Source organism: Oenanthe melanoleuca, chromosome 11, assembly GCF_029582105.1.
Source record: "Oenanthe melanoleuca isolate GR-GAL-2019-014 chromosome 11, OMel1.0, whole genome shotgun sequence".
NCBI lineage: Eukaryota > Metazoa > Chordata > Aves > Passeriformes > Muscicapidae > Oenanthe > Oenanthe melanoleuca.
Genome location: NC_079345.1, coordinates 646,387 through 664,747, shown reverse-complemented (window position 1 = coordinate 664,747; position 18,361 = coordinate 646,387). Strand labels below are relative to the sequence as shown.

General features: G+C 47.4%; 1 long non-coding RNA gene across 1 annotated transcript in view; it reads left to right on the top strand.

The window, feature by feature from the left end:
* The first annotated feature begins 4,428 nt into the window (after positions 1-4,428).
* The window catches only part of LOC130258017 (uncharacterized), a 255,038-nt gene continuing 241,105 nt past the window's right edge, over positions 4,429-18,361 (top strand). Inside the window, exon 1 of the long non-coding RNA XR_008841425.1 lies at positions 4,429-4,540. This is a non-coding gene — a long non-coding RNA (uncharacterized LOC130258017). The remainder of the gene's footprint in view (positions 4,541-18,361) is intronic.

The window sequence follows — 18,361 nt, the reverse complement described above, 5'->3', positions numbered from 1 at the left end:
TGATAAAAGTTACTTCATCCTTTGGGGATGGAGGAGTTGGAAATGTCTGTGTGTTCAGGTGCTGATAGGACCTGTTTGGCTGCTTTGGATAATTCACAAAATCAGGATGCCAGAAAGGGAATAACTGGGAGGGGGCAGCGAGGCTTCTGGTTTGTTTCTCCCTCTTTGCCAGGAATCAGCTTTAGTTCCTTGGTTATATTTGGCGCTTTCAAAAGCCTCGATTTCATTTCCTTGCCTTAGCTGGTACTTACCCCTTGCTCTGAAGCTTTTAGTTTGTAATTTGTTCCGATGATGTTCAGGAAGTATTTCAGCCTGCTCTGTGCCGTGACTCTGGCTCGGTGTGCTGGGGACAGGATGGTTCGGGGCAGTAGTGATGGACATGTTCACACTGGGACCTGTTCAGGGTGCTTTGGGACATGCTGGTTCTCCGACAGAGAGCTTGGTGTGCTCTGGGGGGTCTCGTTTCAAACCCCACCTCTGGTCCCTGAATGTTCAGGACAATATGTATCGAACTTACATTGTTTCAGTGTGTAATGGCAGTTACGTGTTATCTCGTCAAATTTCCATCACTGATTCCCACTGTCTCCCCAGCAGCTGCTCACATTAACCTTTTGCAAGAATGTCTCTGAACGTGCAGGAAAACCCAGTTGCCTTGGACAGCTCCAGAATTCCTGTGGCTTTCATGTGCTCTTAAGAATTCTCTCAAATCCCTCCAGTAGCTGATTTTGTGGAATCCCTGACCATAAACCACCCACCCCTCAGCTCAGCTCCATGGAAGCCACCTTGGCTTGGCCGATTGCCATGAACGGCTCAATCCTGTTCTGTATTTACCTTGAGGATGTTACTTATCATTGATCCCCGTTCTCAGCAATGTCTCCCATGTGCACTCAGCTGCTTTGCTGCAGAAAATTAATAATACTTGAGTCTTAATTCTGGTAGGGGCTCCCCTGGCAGCAGTGGCTGCAGGCTCTGCCTGTGCCCTGCTGGTGCCAGATGGGCTCTGCAGCCCCTCAAAGGTCAAGTTGAAAATGCCTGTCTGTAAAAACTGACTCATAGAAGACAAAAGCATCTGAAAGAGCAGCTCAGCTCAGTTTCTGTAAAATCTGATCTCTCAAGTGCCAGCATACATCGGGGGTTGGTGTGTGTTCCCCCCAGAAGGGACCTGGCAGGGACCCTCTCCAGGGAGTCTCACCTGTTATCCTGGGAATGTTGTGGGAATCAGTCCAGAGGGTGGAAGGTGTGTGCTGGAGGAGCAGTGGGAGCAGGGATCGAGACAAAGTAGATTTTTCCACTGTGTTCATCTTTACCCCAAGATACCAAATGGCTCCATATTCACAGAATGCAGAATCCTGGGATGATTTCAGGTGCCCTGACAACCCTTTCACGTGGCCCTGCTGAGAATGGCCCCACAATGCAGCAGGTCCTTTTGTGTTTCCATCGTGCAGTCCCTGTTATCCACCATGTTGGGTGTTTTCAGCTCTGCTCACATCTGATGTAAATGTGGAGCAGTGCTACTGGAAATGTTTGGGGCAGGGTTTGTCCCACAAGGCCTCAGCCTGATCTTATTTGAGATGTTTCACACCTTTCCTTTTTTCTGACCATTTGCCGTAGTGGGGGGAAAATACTATTTTTTAATTTTTCTAAACCAGATTTTATTCAAATAATAAACAGCATCCTATTAACCCAGCATGCTTTAATGCTCCGAATCTGAATCTAAAGACTAGAGAGAGCACAAACATACCATTAAAAAAGCGTGTGCGGCTCTTCCTCCTGCCCAGCCTCTCCCCCATCGCGCACGCAAGCTGTCTCTTTAATAATGCAAAGGAGCAGTAAATTTCAAGCTGAGGATGGGCAATAACAAGGAGAGTTATTTCCACAATGCCCCAGTGTCAGCCCCTGGCTTAGGCGCACACCTTATTAGTTCTAACAGGCTGGTTAGCATCGGGTCACCTCTGCGGCTCCGCTCCCCGCAGGGTCACCCGGCTCCAGGCGCCATTTGGGGAGGGGGAAGGGAGCCCAGATTTACACATTCTCTTCTCACCCGGCATTTTTAGCACTGGTTATTTTTATTTACACACCCCCTCCCCCTTTTTACTCCTTGCCTTTCTCTTGCTTCCTCTCCCACCCAAAACCTGTGTAAATCGTGGTGGTGGGCAAACCCCTCCCTGTGGGGTGGGTAGAAGGACTCGTTGGAATGGGAGGCTCCTGTGCTTCTCTTCATAAGAGAAACAATTCAAATGAATCAGCCTGGGTGTGTGTATGGACAAACAGCAACATCCATAAGGCAGTGTTGATGAAAGCCAGCCCAAGGTGGTTGCAGTCCCGATTAAGCATGACGGTAGCATGTGTGCAGTGAACACGTGTGTGTGTGTGTGTGTCTGTGTGTGTGAGACATGGGCGATGCTTCACTCCTCTCTCACTTTCTCAGGGCCACAGCAATTGTCTGTAGGATGCTTCTTTAAAGTGAGCTAACCCAGGGATGTGTTCAAATGAATGTTCATTTTTTCCCTAACTGGAACGTAGGAGAAGCTGCCCATTATGGAAATGCACAGGCGGTTGTGGCCCTCTCCCGGCCCCCTCCCCCACCCGCCAGCTCCCATCCAAAAATGAATGCAAAGAAATACTATTAGGCTGTCTGGTTATGTATTTTTTATGAGGCCATACAAGACACTGCCTGACCTCGTCCAGCTCATGTTATAACCACATTGAAGATGCTTTTCATTTGGGTTCTGCTTTTCAGCCTGGGTGACCTCTATTAAATAAAAAAAAAAAGAAAAGAAAAAAATGGCCTAATATGTGACCCCTGGGACGAGTCGCTTCAAGGATTACATTTAATTCATATGATAATATTGAAATATAATGTTTCTGTGTCTAATGTTTTGGATGTTTTTCTTTCTTCTTTATTTCAGGAATCCTTTGAGTCTTGTTGAGGATTTTTTTTCCTTTTTCTTTTTGGAGGGGGGAGGACAAGTAACTCATGCTTGGTGTGCAGATTCTTAAAATTTTTTTCCCTTGGAAATCCAGTGTGAACACAGTAGCCTGCTCTTCCCCTCACTTTGAAGGAGAAGAGGAAAGGAAAAACAAAGGCAGGGAAATTATATTTTATAAAAAAGTGTGTCTGGCTCGTCAAAATCCAGCCCCACGCTTTGTTTTGCCGTTTGCTTAGCCAGTTGATAAGGAGTGACCTGCTTTCCTTGCCGGGGGGGCACGGGCAGATCCCCCTCTACCTCCTGGCTGCCTCCAGCTCCCATTGTGTGTCTCGGCCCGGCCTCCCCTCGCACGCCGAGTTGGTGCACGGACACCCCGCTCGGGGCTGGAGCATCCCAGCCCTGCTGGCACGCAGCGCCTGTTCCAGGGCTTGGAACTCCCTGAAAATGTACTCTGGCTCAAACATGGCTTGCCATGCTTCAGCTTTGGAGCACCTTTGCTTTTGCCAATTGCAAAATTAAATCTGACTCTTTTCTAAATATTCCGTGTACAAAAAAACATTCAAGAAAGTGCATTCCGCCCCCCACACCCCCTTCCATCCTCGCACTAAAATCATGTTGCCAGGTGTACGGGGGAATTCAGCCATCAGTCAGAAATCCAAGCCGAGACCTTGCACTGGGAAGCAACGAAGCCCTTAATCATTGCCGGTAATGACATGTTTGGAAAAAAGTGCCACACGTGTGCACCGTGTATTTTCAGCAAACATCTAATGCGAGGGTGTGAAACAGTGGCTGCGGTGCAGGGTGTGCTTGTGCAAGGGCTTCCCTCCCCTCTTCCTCCTCCTTCTGCTGCTCCAGCCCGGCTGTGCTGCCCCGCTCACAAAAGCCGTGTCCTTAGAACAATAGGCCTGTGCTCCTGGAGACCCGTCCCGGCACACGGGGTGCTGCTTCTCTGACGTTTGCAAGGGGATACACAACCCTAATTATTAATATTTTTTTTCCCTTTTCCCCACTGTGAGTGGAGCTGTGAAATAGTAAGATTAATTTGTGCCAATATACCCCTGGAACAGCACTGGGGTTGAAATAGCCCAGGTCGGTGCCGCGTGCTTACGGCTGACCCCGGCTCCGCGCCGCCCCGGGAGCTCTCGACGCGCCCCATCAACGCGCGCCCTCCTGGGCAGCGCCCGGGGCTCGGGCAGGTGAGGGCTCACAACTCCAGCCCTGCTGCCTTTATTCGTGCCATAGGCTGAACCTCGACAGTTTTTGGCTAAAATCTAATTAGCGCCAGGTCTGGGGCCTGCGTTACGTGTGCAGCGTTTTGTGTACGATATTAAAAAAAATATCCGGGCTTTGGGTTGCCTTTTGTAAGGCATGGAGCTGTGACCCTCCCTCCGCTGCTCCCTCCCCCCAGAGCCCCAGACTTCGCCGTGCCCTGGCTGCGAGCTTACATGGAGTTGTCTTTTTTTATTTTTTTTATAAACCCAGTCACAACACGGGAAGAGGAGGAGGAGGAGGAGGAAGAGAGAGAAAGACAGAACTAAAAACCCTTGAAGGATGGCTCTCCAAAATTGCTGTCGGAAGCACGGGGAATCCCTGGTAGAGCGGGAGCGGAGGTAAGGCAGCCTGCGCCCACCCTGCTGCCGGCCCCCGCGCCTCGCTTTTGGGCTGGGAGCGCGGCTGCTGGGAGCGGAGGGAAGGTGGAGGTGGGTGGGTGGGTGGTGGGTGGAGGAGACACCTTCGCCTCGCGCTGCTTAAGTGGGCGCGGCGCTGATGTGAATATGCAAATGAGCGGCCGGGCGCGTCACACGTGCGGCTGCTCCCCCTCCCCTCGCTCCCCTCCCTCGCTCGCTCCTTTCCCACCCGGGGCTCGGAGGGGACCTGGGGACATGGGGGGCACCGGCCCCGTCCCGCCCGTCCCGTCGCGCCCGGCCCGCCCTGTCCCGCGCTGGGAGCGGAGGAGGTGCGAGGCCGGGATGGGAGCGGGGTGACCACGACACGCGAGGAACGGACGCGATCGCTACCGGGGGGAGCAGGAGTGGGGGCGGCTCCCCCCTCGCCTCGCTGATTGATGTCAGGGGCCGACAGGACCCGGCTTTCCTGGCGATGATGATGGTGATGGTGATTGCGATGATTACACTCATCATTAGTGGGAATTTGAATTTTGCAATGGTCAAGGCTGGGCGGGGGCACGACCCCCGTGCCCGGGAACTTAAGGAAAGAAAAGACAGGATTTGGAAAATGATTAATTTATGCACTGGAAGGGTCGAGTTACAAAGGTTTTTACGCAGCCCCGTTTTATTGCGAGTATACGCCGAGATTGGCAAAAAGATGGGAAAGGCGTTTTTGTTATTAAAGGAAAATCCTTTATTGGAGGGATGATTTAGAAATTTACAGTCAATGGAATTTAATTTCATCCTTTGCCTTTTGCTTTATCCACATTTTAATAAAAGAGCCATGAAGAATAAGAGTAGCCAGGTGATTGCTGAACAAAGCAGATCTCGAGTGTGAATAGGATTTAAAATCAGTGCCTGTGCTGGCTGCGCCTGGCGGGGCTGCGGGCGGCACCCCCGGCTGTGCGCCCGGCCTGGGGACACTGTACCGACGACACACACCTTCCTGCAAAATTAATATTTCATGTTCTGGAGACACAAACTTTGTGGTACATTTTTCCTTCTCCTCTGTTTGCCTGCCTGGTGATCTGGGTATGCCTGATCACATCCAAATTTATAAGTGGCTATTCCATGGAGAGAGCAATTTCTAGGGGAGTGGAGTGCTGCTGGCGATGTCTGCCAGCACCCCGAGGTGGCAGTGACCATGTGTGGTTCTGCAGAACATCACTGGCATTAATTCACTGAGAAAAAAACTAAATGCAAATCAACTCCATTAGTTTTTCTTGGGTTCTACCAGGGACTTTAAAAGGATCTACTAATGGATAACCGTATTCACTAGATTGATAAATAAATAGAGAATCCCTAAATCTTTTGAGGCGTGGGGCTGGAAGCAGCAGATGAAAATGACTCCAGGGTAACTGAATAAAACCTCTGTGCTGATAGTGCTGATTGATCATAGTGTGGTGCACTAAGAGACAAGGAGGCAGCTCAGGGGAGGAGAGGGAGAAGGCGAGAGATGGAGAAGAAGTGTAGCCCGGTTCCAGTAGGGCAAACCACCTGCCTGCGTGCCCTGCTCTCCAAAGCGTGCCCAGTGTCCCACACAGCTCTGCCACCCAAATGCCATGCTGGCCTTCAGCTCTCACACAGCCCAGCTGGGCAGTGTTGGGTGTTCTCTCGTTCGTGATCCCGGTGTCTGCTTTCTCTCGGCATGGCTGCAGGCCCATCCTGTCTGCACCGCACTCTGGGCTACCCTGGCCCAGCTTGTGCCGAGGGCACGGTGCCCCCGGGGGCAGAGCGGGCAGGCTGAGCCCAGGGCACAGCAGGGCAGCGCGGGCTCGGGGACCTTTGGGTGCCTGGCCTCGCCCGGCACCTGCAGCCGTGTGCGCGCACACCAATCCCCGCTTGCTCCGCCGTGCCAATAAAGAAGAAAGGCAGGGATGAGGATTGTTGCTATTGATCTGCCCAAGGGGATCATTAGGCATCAGTATCAATCTACAAATCAGTGGGCCTGTGTTACTTGCTTGGGCAGTCATTGCCAATTTGTTCCTATTAGATGGCCGAGCCCGGAGGTGTTTGATGAGCAGATTGGGTCTTTATCTCGGCGCTGGAGAGCAGGCGGGCGTGGGGAGATGCCGCAGCTTTGCAGGATTTCTGCTGTTTGTTTGTTTTCTTTTGCTGAAAACCTTTTCACTTCTCTGTACAGAATTTTGTAGGGGCTGAATGTGTTTCTGCTTTAAGGATGGTTTTTCATATCATGAGATTAAACATATTGAGAGTTTAGGAGAAACTATTTTAAAATAATCCCCTGGCTTTTATTTGGTCTGTTTACCAGCAGCACTCCCTATAAAAATACATATTCATGCCAGATTCTTTTGTTATCCTTTCCAGGTCAGACCCAACATTAGGAACGCAAACAATTTTGCTTTTGCTATCCCAGTGCCCATTCCTTGGGATTTATTGAGTTGTGCTTAGTGAAGTGATTGTTTTCACAGTATTTCCCTCTGTGATTTAATTAATTAGGCCAAAAAATTAAAGCTTGCAGATAATATTTTATTTTCAAAGTGTTTTTATGTGGAGGGCAGCCCCAGGGATTAGTGGCCCCTTGGACACAGCCCTGCTCTGTGCGGTGCCTTCCAGAGCTGCCTCCCTCATCCGCATATTTGCAAATAAGAAAAATATTTAATATGCAAAATGAATAACAAATTTAGGCCATAACAGGAGAATGGAAATTAATGGCAAAAAAAAGGATCAAACCAGTTCACATGAGTGATCTGATCCGACATCAATGCCGTGTTATTTAATGCAAACCTCGATTCCGACTTCCATCTCACTCCTCACACGAGCATCGCGCACTTTAAACATCTGTCCAGCCGTTAAAGACCCTATTGATGCTGTGTTATTGGATTTCTAATTTCCAGGTTTTGTCAGGGGGTTTAACAGACTATGTGAGTGTTTATAATTTCTAATGAGTTTAATCTCTAATTTGCCTCTATTACCTGGGACTGTCAAATCCCTTTCTCAGCACTTGGTCTGTGAAAATTCAAAATACAGAAATACAGGTTTCTAAAGAACTTGAAATATTTGTCATATCTTTTATATACAAATATGTGTGCAGTAAACAGAACTATACATTCTTATTCTCTTTGAAGATCAAGCCTGATTTTAATCCTGCCTATCTGCTGCAATCACAATATATTACCTAAACCCAAGTTTCTTTGAGGACTTTTTGGATAGATGTCACTATTTCATTGGAGATAAAATAGGGTGTGTTTTAGGATACCACATTATTGCTGCCTGATTAGTATTTGATCAAATCCTATCTGTTTTTTTGTCCCTGAAACAATCCAGCTCCTCCACATCCGGAGGCGAATTCACCTCATTCTGTCTGACAAGTGTTTTGTTGGGGAGCAGCGGATCAGATCCGTGTAAACATGCGGCTGGGGCGGGGAGCCCTGCACTTTTAATTTATCATAAACTCCACAGAACTCATTAGCTTTCATCTTTACATTGCGCGTATAGAAATGAATTCTGAGCTCACTTGGGGAGGCTTTTTTTTTCTGTGGAGTTTGCTGTACAAATATTTATGGACCTTTTCCTTTGTAGTAGAGATTCCAGTGGCAACAGCTATCACACGACGAGCAGCAGCTTGCGACTTAGGAGAGAGGTTGCCAAAAGCTGTTGTTTATTTAGTTGCGTGGCATTTTGTCTTGAAATTTGTTTTGCTACTATTTGGAAAAAATACAGGGCTCTCTTGGGAGGAGAAATCGGGATTTTTTGCTGATACTCCAGAAAAAAAAAAGGGAAAAAAACCTTCCAGAAAATGCAATCTAAGTGTGTTTGTATGTACGAACATAACTTTATAATCAACATATTGTGAGGATTTTCAGAGCAGGAGGCTGCTCACTGCCCATTCACAAAACACACATATGGAGATTTTATGGTAGGTTTTGTTTTAAAGATAATGATTTGTCTCCGCGTTGCAGTTGTTTATGTTTCTGTCTATATCTCTTTCCTCACCCCTGTTTTATTTAGTAAGGTTTCAGCTGTGAAATTTCTCCATGAAACAATTGATACATTCTCCACACGCTGCAGCGAGGGAAAAAAAGCCCCTTAGATTAATGGTCAGTGTCTCATCCACACAAATTTGTGTTACGATACTACCGAGAAGCTGCGAATTACTGACAAGATCTAGAATAATTCCTAATGCTGTCGAAGGCTTCATTTTCTCCTCCGCATGATGGATGAGGCATAAGAAGTGCTTTCTGAGATCGTTAATGTGCATCATTCTGTTAAGTGTTATTAAAGTCCGTCTGTCTTCGGCAGCAGAAACAATGGCTTAGCCCTTATTTTGTCTCTCTCTTTGCTAAACTCCAAGTGGCTTTTCCTAACGTGGCCCATTTTGGGGCTCTTGCCGTGGCTGGTTTGTTCCACGGCGTTTCGCTCGGTTGGGGGAATTGTGTTTTCCCTTGGAGGTGAATGTTGGCTCTTGGTGTGGGAAGGCACGGCGAGTTCCTGGTGGTTCTGTCTGTAACCTGTGGATAATGTCCAGGCAGTGCAGGGTCCCTACCAAAGCTCCTGTTGAAGCTTGGAGAATAGGATTGAAGTTTCCCTTTGGAAGGCTGTTCCTGCTGAGCCATGCTGGGCTGTGAAACTGCCCCCGGGAGCGCCCGTGGCTGCTCGTTTTCCTGGGATTAATCATTTAAAAATCTGGGAATTGTCTGAGGAGAGACTGAGCTGGTCCCTTGCTGGGAGGCAAACTGGCACGGGGCGACCCAAACTCATCCTGTCCGGGCAGGAATCGCTGCCCTGTCCTGGTCCCGTGGGCAACGCCCCATCCCCAGGGGGGGCGAGGCCAGGCCCAGATTGCAGATGGATCATATTAAATCAAAAGTACTTTTAACCAAACAGAAGAATTCACTTTAAAGGTTTTTAACCTTTCTTAAGAGCCAATTTTTCCTTAAGCTCTGCGATAATAAAATACAATATAATTTATAGAGCACTCTCCACGGGTATGCATTCCTCCTCTCTTCTTTTTTTTTTGGTACAGTCAGATAAAACATCCAACAACTGGGATGATAATCAAGAAAAAACAAAAAGCAACTGATCATAAAGCATTTAGAAATGTAACATTCCTTTTACAAGGGATTCAGACATCCTTGGGAAGCCTCACTTCTGTACTTTTAATAGAATTAGAGAAGTGTGATGCACAGCTGGTAAAAGCTCAGTCATCCAGAGCACAGCGAGTTTTTGAGTATTTAATTTTATATTTGAATAATTCTCCAGATCAGGCTATAATCATGGATGTCATATAAAAAGATTTTTTTCATAAATTACATTATTTCACAGATGTGCAAATACTTCTGTGAAAAAAATTACATTGATCAGTTTTTAATACCCCCCTGTCTCACCCTTCAGTCAAAAGAAAAAATAGCTTTTTTCCCATCTTTGTCTTCAGAAAGGTGCTAGATTGTAAACATCTGAAGGAAATGAAAGGGGGTTGGCCAGTCCACCCCAAATTCTTTCCAGATTTTCATTCCTTTCACCAGCAGCCTTCTGTTCTTGGCGGAGAGGGAGGAACAGCAGAAGAAAGAGAGAGATGTGTCTGTTTCTTATTAAAATTTGAAGTGCAAAGTAGGGGTTGTATTTTGCTAATTTTCAATCTGCTAATTGGGAAGGGGGTTAGGAGGTGAGGGGCTGTGGGGCCAGGGGAGGTTTGGTGGGACAAAGCCTGGCCAGTGGCACGGCCCTGGCGGGCACCGGGCACAGCCTGGGCTGGGCTCGCTGTGCTTCAGCCCCACTCACAACATCCTGTTGGTTTTTCTAATTAGAAAGTGACTTGTTCCCCAAGAATAAACTTCCCAACAGGCTCATGCTCTGCCTGGCTGGGCTCAGAGGTACCTGGAAGCCTCCTGGTGTGGGACTGTGGCAGCCTCAGGGTGACCTGGCCACTGGAACTTGTGTCCCTGTAGCTCCTGAGTTCTTTGCCTCTTACCTGCTCTGAGCACGGGATCATTTCAGCAAGGCACAGGCAATTCCACTGCACATCTATGCAGAGTATCTGGGTATCTTGGATATTGTTGTGAATGGAAAAGTTTGCCCTAATGTTAAATTCAGGGATGGCAATTAAGATAAATGCCAACTTCCAGCTCTCTCATCCCATCTCCTTCGAAGTTACACTTTAGGGAAAAGAAAGGCTAAAAATAACTGTATAAAAGTTAACCAAGGTGTCACACCCTGCCTGCTTGGGCTTCAATCAGAGTTGCCAGCTTGTTTTTCAGGGAATTTAAGTACCAGATGCACTTGGAGAAAGCAAGCTAAACATCAGAGTTTATTTTCAATATGCAAGTGGTATAAAAATATGCAAGCCCTGATCTGAGTGCTATGGAAACTGCTCCACAAAAATGTGGAACGAAAGCTGTTACTGTAAGTGTGGTTCATGTCCTGTAACAGCTGTGACAGCCTGGCACAGCTCAACACTTGTCCAATTAGATGAAAATATTCAAAAGGAAACCTGATTTAAATAAGATCTGTAATGATCTTTCACAATTACCAAGTATCCCAGTGACAAACACTGTCCCCCTGCCCGGGTCACCCAGACCCTGCGCTGGCCTCGGCTCGGTGGATGCCGTCTCTCCCTCCTTGCGCCAACTCCAGAAACATTTTTTCAGGGCTTATGTTACAGTTATTTGCAGATTATTTTAGGTCTGTGTTCTTTTATATCCACTTAGCAACTTGCAAGGAATATTTCAGGAGCAGCCTGTGCTTGATGTGCCCCTTTTTGGGGAGCAGGAGGACTAGGTGGGGTGGATTTAAAAGTTGTTATTGTATTTATGACAGATGGTTTTCAGTTTAGGCAAGAAAGCCCAGATAGACACTAGTGCAGAGACAGGAATGTGGACACGTATCATTAAGCTCTTTCTGTTAATCAAATGCAAGAAATACAGTAAATTTATTTTTATACCTGACCTGTGGAACATATATGGCCAATGGATATTACACATAATATGTCTTAAAAGGAACAATTATAGTTTCCCTTTAACTTTTCTGATTTGTTAAAAGTTGTATCTATTTCTAAGGTTTTCAGGGTACCAATGATTAAAATCATCCTGCTGCATAAATTTTAGTTATTTACCATAGTTCATAAGTATAGTGTGATGACCTTTCTCTGGCTTCATAAAATCAGTGACTTAATATAATTTAGGATCTGAGAGTGCAAGTTCCTCGATTCATTTATCATTTGATGCTGAAATTTGTTTAGTCTGGATCGAAGGCCCTACGCAGCTTTTCCTACTGGTAATAGATTCTTTGTACATTGGAAACTGGGAGATCTTTGTGTCTTGTCTCTTTCTTTCAAGTTTGACCAAAAATAGTCATTAAAGACATCAGAAGCCCGCTGACTTTATAAATAAAGGCTCTTGACTGACTCTGATGGGAGTTCCATGCACAGAACAGCCCCTATTGCTAATTTTTCAGAATGGGAAAGTGTGTTAATATAGAATACACCTTGAATTAAGTAGTCGGTTTTGACTGTATTCCAGACAACTTTTTATGATTGCAATTAAATAGGGAGCTTTAATAGCTTGGGGAGAATTAAGTTTGAAATTGTTCTATAAAGAATGTTTATAAATATATATAGATAGATGATAGATGTAGCTGAAAGCAGGAGGCAATACAGTAATGTATTTTAAAAATTCTTCTGTAGTCAGTGTGAGTGATTTCAAATGGGATCCCAGAATCTCCAAGCCAAAGCTCTCATCTTCTAAGGAATTTAAGTTACCTGGAATAAAATGTTGCCTTAGAAATTGTTGATGTAATAGTCCCCTTGGGAACCCCAGAGCAGTCAAAGAGAAATCCAACAATAAATCCAGGGGCCACCTGGATAACTCCCATTAAAGGCTTTTTTTTTTTTTTTCAGTGGAAAAAATTCTTTAAAAGCTTAATTCTTCCTAAATGTAAAGTCCAGTGCTCGTGTTTCTGTAGAACTTTCACAGTTGGGTGTTTCACTTGGTTTGTTTGAAGAACTTTTGCAGGGCTGTGGGACAGTGACCTCAGCACTGTGTTCTCCCTGTGCCCCCCTGCCCGTGCCCCCCTCTGCAGGAGACCCAAAGGGCACCGGGGTTTAGGTGTGACCAAAGCTGGCCCAGGGCTGGGCCCAGCAGTGCAGGATGCTGCTCCCTGAGCCCCGAGGCGGGCTGAGTGGGGCTGGGAGGCACCGGGCAGGGGAGTGCTGGCAGCTGCTTTATCCGGGAAAACAGCAAACGGGAACAGCCCTTCTGTGCCCATTGCACGGGGCTGGGAGACACCGGGCAGGGGAGTGCTGGCAGCTGCTTTATCCGGGAAAACAGCAAGCGGGAACAGCCCTTCTGTGCCCATTGCACGGGGCTGGGAGACACCGGGCAGGGGAGTGCTGGCAGCTGCTTTATCCGGGAAAACAGCAAACGGGAACAGCCCTTCTGTGCCCATTGCACGGGGCTGGGAGACACCGGGCAGGGGAGTGCTGGCAGCTGCTTTATCCGGGAAAACAGCAAACGGGAACAGCCCTTCTGTGCCCATTGCAGTCACTGTGTGCACAAGTAGCCTGGCAGAGAGTGCACAGAGGAGGGGACACACGTGCTGCCACTGGGCTGAGAACCAAAGATGTTTTTAACGGGGTCTGAGGGGAAATGAAGGTGCAGGGCACCCTGGGCCACGTGCACATGGACACACATGGACACACGTGGACGTGCAAATCACAGATTGCTCCCTGCTCTCCACAATCCAGTTGTGTTCTGAGCTGCAGCTAAAAGGCACCGTGTGGCTTTTCATTGAAAATATTAAGGGAGAAACAATCGTCCCATAAACCAGTGGAAATGTTATCACAATTTAATTCTCTATCAGTATTTTTAAAAGGCCAAACGGGTCAGGAATGAAGTGTGTTATTCTTAGTTGTCTGTATTATTAGTTAACATCAGCTGTCTGCTGATCCCCACCTCTGTTCCCAGTACAAAGGACACTATAAAACACATTTTAAAAAAAGACACTTGATTTTTGTAGAAATTAATATAAAAATAGACTAAAGATCTGTGGGTATTTACATATGGTCATTTTACAGATCTCCTGGTGTGGTGACGAATACAAACCTCTTTTAAACTGTGTAAAATTCAACATTTCACTGAATTCAACATATTCTAAGTTATACATAATATATTTTGAAGCAGTTTTAGCACTTTTTCTATAGGCTTTGATTTTCAACAGTGTCTACTTTTAATGTATAATGAAAGTATCATTTATAGCAATATTTAAAACAGTCCAAGCCAGTTATTTATACTGTTTTTTTGTCTTGAAATGAGGTTTGCTGTGTCTTTTGGTTTTGCTTTTTTTAACCTCATCATTCTCTTATCATCCAGAGCCTTTTTTTCAATTATTTAAAACGGTATTTTTTTACTTCTAATATAATTGTTTTGTTTAGACCAAGAGGGCTTTTTTCTTGTGAGTATTAAGGGACTTGTTTTGCTGCTCTCCCTGGAGCAGTTCAGTGCAGCAGTACGTGCAGTCAAACAGGGAAGATTCCCAAATTGTCTGTTCCAGGTTTGGGATTCAGACAAGCAGGCACTGTCTCTGTTCCTGTAAGGAGCAGTGAAATTTGGTGTTCTGGGTCTGGGCTTAAACTGTTCCAGAAGCAAATTCTATTGATAGGCCACTGTTTTTCTGGGCATTTTCCTGTGTTTTTGAGCAGAAAGCAGATTTGCTGCACTAGAGATGTAATCGCTGAGTGTGGCTGTGCCACATCCTCACTGTGGGATAATGCATGGAGCCGTGGGGGCTGAAGGCAGCAGATGGCCTTGATCCCATCCCATCCCATCCCATCCCATCCCATCCCATCCCATCCCATCCCATCCCATCCCATCCCATCCCATCCCATCCCATCCCATCCCATGCCATCCCATCCCATCCCATCCCATCCCATCCCATCCCATCCCATCCCATCCCATCCCATCCCATGCCATCCCATCCCATCCCATCCCACGCCCACTGTGGAGCTCCTCGTGTGTCCTGTCGTGCCTGCCCTGCCTCCTGATCCCTGGCCTGGCCTCAGGGATGAGCTCCCGCCGGCGGTGGGCAAGGAGCAGGTGTGGAAGGTGAGGTGGCCGAGGCCATGGATGGTGGCAGTGGTGTCCCAGGTTCTGAGTGACTCTTGGCTCCTCGCCCGTGTCCTTGCACCTCCTGGCTGCACAGAGCAGGGACAGGCCCTGCCTGCTCGCTCCGGGAACTGGGAGAAGCTGTATCCCCACCTGTGAAATAGCGATGGATGATTTTCCCGCACTGCCACCGGAACTGGGATTGTTTCAGCTGGAAAAGCCCTCAGAGGGCACGGAGCACATGCCAGGGCCGGGTGATCCCGGTGCTAGATCCCGGTGCCAGGGCCGGGCGATCCCGGTGCCGGGCATTCCCCGCCGTTCCCGCCGTGCCCGGCAGGGGGCGGTGCCGCCCGCGCAGCGCCGCCGCCGCCGCCTCGGGGCCCCCCCGCTCCCGCCCGGAGCCTTCCCGAGGGTCCGACACAGCGGGGCCGGCACCCATCCCATCCCATCCCATCCCATCCCATCCCATCCCGATCCCATCCCATCCCGCTCATCCCATCCCATCCCATCCCATCCCATACCCATCCCATCCCCATCCCCATCCCCACACCCATCCCCATCCCCATCCCCATCCCCATCCCATTCCCATCCCATCCCATCCCGTCCCATCCCCATCCCCATCCCCATCCCCATCCCCATCCCCATCCCCATCCCCATCCCCATCCCCATCCCTATCCCCATCCCACTTCATCTCTATCATCTCTGCCCAGGAAACACAGGCACAACTCCATTTGTTTGGAGACTTTTGCGTTCAAATGTTGTTTTCTCTAACAATATCCCTAAAGCCCACCTGCATTTATATGGAGATTGTCCTCCTCTGGGCTCTTGGGGAACAAACTCAATTCCTGCCACAAAGACAGAGGTGGTGGCCAAATAATTTTCATATAATATTAATTTGATATGTGTATGGTTGCACAGTTTGTGCTTTGAAGTGTGAGATCACAAAAACAAGGCAGTTTTTATGTGGGTGCATTGGATTGCTGAGGTGGGGGGGTGGTGGTGGATATTCCAGCACTTCTATTTCTGCCTCAAATATTTGTGTTTGTTTTTCAGGGGCTTTGTTAATACCTGAGGGAACCATTAATGCAGCCGAAATAACAGGAGATCTGATGTTCTCATGGTATTTTAGTATTTCACTTCCTCGATGGAAATGCCAGGAGAACACCAGATCTCGCGGTATCTGGGCCCCAGAAACAGCTCTCTTGGGAATTTTTAAAAAGCCCATAAAATACATAAACACAAATATGGAGATATCCAGGTTCCTGCCGAAGTTGCCTGCGCAGCCTTCCCTCGATTGAAGCCATCAGTCAGCAGCTTTCCCTCCCTTCCAGCTGATTTGTCTTTGTCACTGAGCGAAACTACTCTTTCTGCCTCAAACCGATGGCAGAAAAGCAGCCCCGTGTCGGTAATTGTGATTATGGAGAGGACAATTCTGGATTGCTCACACAGACGAGAGATTTCCCCCCGTCTGCTTTTTTCCCAATATGGCTGCTTTATTTTTGAAAAACGTGTTATTATTTTTTATTATTATTTTTGGTTTCACTATAATTTTCATTGGATATTTAGTATATAGTTACCTGTATCTGGTTAATTATCTAATCAAGCAAATGATTTCTTTGGCTCTTAGCTAAAATGGGAAAACACCCCAGTTATCGGGATTAAGTTTTCATCTCTATCAACTGGCTTAAAAATACTGAACTTGATTCCTTTTGAATTAACTGAGTCTTATTTTATTTTTTTTTCAATATCACCTATCACCATAGTAACCACCAGCTGTCAGTTCAGTTTCTGACATTTTTCTCATTTGGTAAGATTTCAGAATTGCCATCCTCCCTGCCAACATGTCATGAACAAGAAAAAAAAAAATTGCATGAAAAATCTAATGGGTGTCTGGTCTGATTGTCCTCACTCGTGGCAGGGAAGACAAAAACTGATGAATTGTGAAATGTATTCAGAGGGATTCAAGAAAAGCAAGTGTCTCGGACCCCCTCCTCACCCACACCTCCTCGTTTTCATCTTGTTATGCTTGATGCACCAGACATGCTTGCCCTGACACTCGGGTTTGTAGAAATTTAAGATTAACAGTTTTTACATTCACCTCGCTGATCCCCAGGTTTTAAAGTCATCATTAAAAATAAAGTTTGCAGAGCTCGTATTTAGCACCATTTCCCACTCATTGATGAGGTTTTAGCACCTGCGAATTCTCAACAAAACACTTCCCGTGCCTCAAGTCAACAGCCAGTTCGGTACATTCCACATTTCCGTCCCTATTTCTGTGTTTAATGTACATTAGAAAGCAACCTTTGAGCAGGCCGAAAGAGAAAGGCAAATTCTGGCTAACTCCCTGGGCTGGGGTTTTGTTTGTGCTGGAAAAGGGCAGCAAACGGTAAAATTTGGCTTTTTTATTTCTCCAGTTGGTTTAGCTGAAATAATATAAGGAAAACCAGATTTGTGTTCAGTAAATGATGCTGCACCTCCTGGATGGCAAAATAACTGTTAGAAATTGCCTCACCAGTGCTGCAGGAGGGCAGGAGAAAGGAAAAGGACTCATTTACCTCTGGCAAAGCAAAGCAAACACCAGCAATGCCTTGTAACATGTATTTTGGGGGTTTCTGGACAAGACGCAGACATGGAAGTGGCACGTTGTGTTTCCGTAGGTATAAAACAAATCCCCCCAGCTGCCTCCACGGGGGCACAAAGAGCCGTCCCCTGGACGTGCTTCCAGGGCGGTTGTTTGGGGCTGTAGCCATCTCTTTTTTCCCCGACTGTCTGTGAATTGAGGCTCAGCAGCAGGAACTCATTTCAGGCACATAAACGTGATTTGATGAGCAGCTGCAGCGCTCGGGTCCCCGCGCTGCCGGGGACACCCCGGCGCTGCCGGGGCTCAGCCCCGCTCCCGGCTCACCTTTCACTCGCGAGGGCTCCGGCGCTCCAAACCCGGCCAGCCCAAAGGGGAATAATTGAAACAATCCCGGGACATTATCCCCTCTCGGGAACATTTGGGGGAATTTGTATTTGTGAGTATATTCGCTCAGTTCTGCTGCATCTGCACGGAGCAGGGAGGTAGCTCTTCCCAGGAAAAGTGCCGAGTTCCCCAGGAATGCCCAGGGCTGCTGTTTGTGCTGGTTTTGCCGGGCAGTGTTTGTCCCTGGGCGGTGTTTGTCCCCGGGTAGTGTCTGTCTGTCCCCGAGCTGTCCCGTGCTGAGCTGCGTTGGGGCTGCGAGGCGCTGGCCCCGCCGGTCCGCGGGGAGCGGCGGCGGCGGCTCCGGGAGGGATGCGGGGCTGCGCGCGAGGGTCCCCCCAAAGCGCGCACGTTTCTCCAGCCGAGCGTCTTTGCCAATTAGACATTTCGGATAGAGCTAGTGCTTAAATGTCTTCTCGGCTTTAGAATGAAAAACCATCATCTTCGGGAAAAAATTGAAAATGATCCCATTTTCCTGCCTGTTTCAGCCATGCATTTTGCCAGCTGTATTTTTTAAATAGTTATATAAATGTATCTCATGAAATAAATGCACTGGGAAAGTGTAACTCTTTTAATGATAAATAATTTTGTTGTATATAATATTTGAAAACAAATGGGGTAAACAAAATGCACCTTAATGTCTTTATGGTTTGTGAGATTTATAACAATAATCAGCAACCGACTGTAACACTGTTTGCACCTTGTGTGCCCTAAAGCCATTGGATCCCTCGGTTAATTGTATAA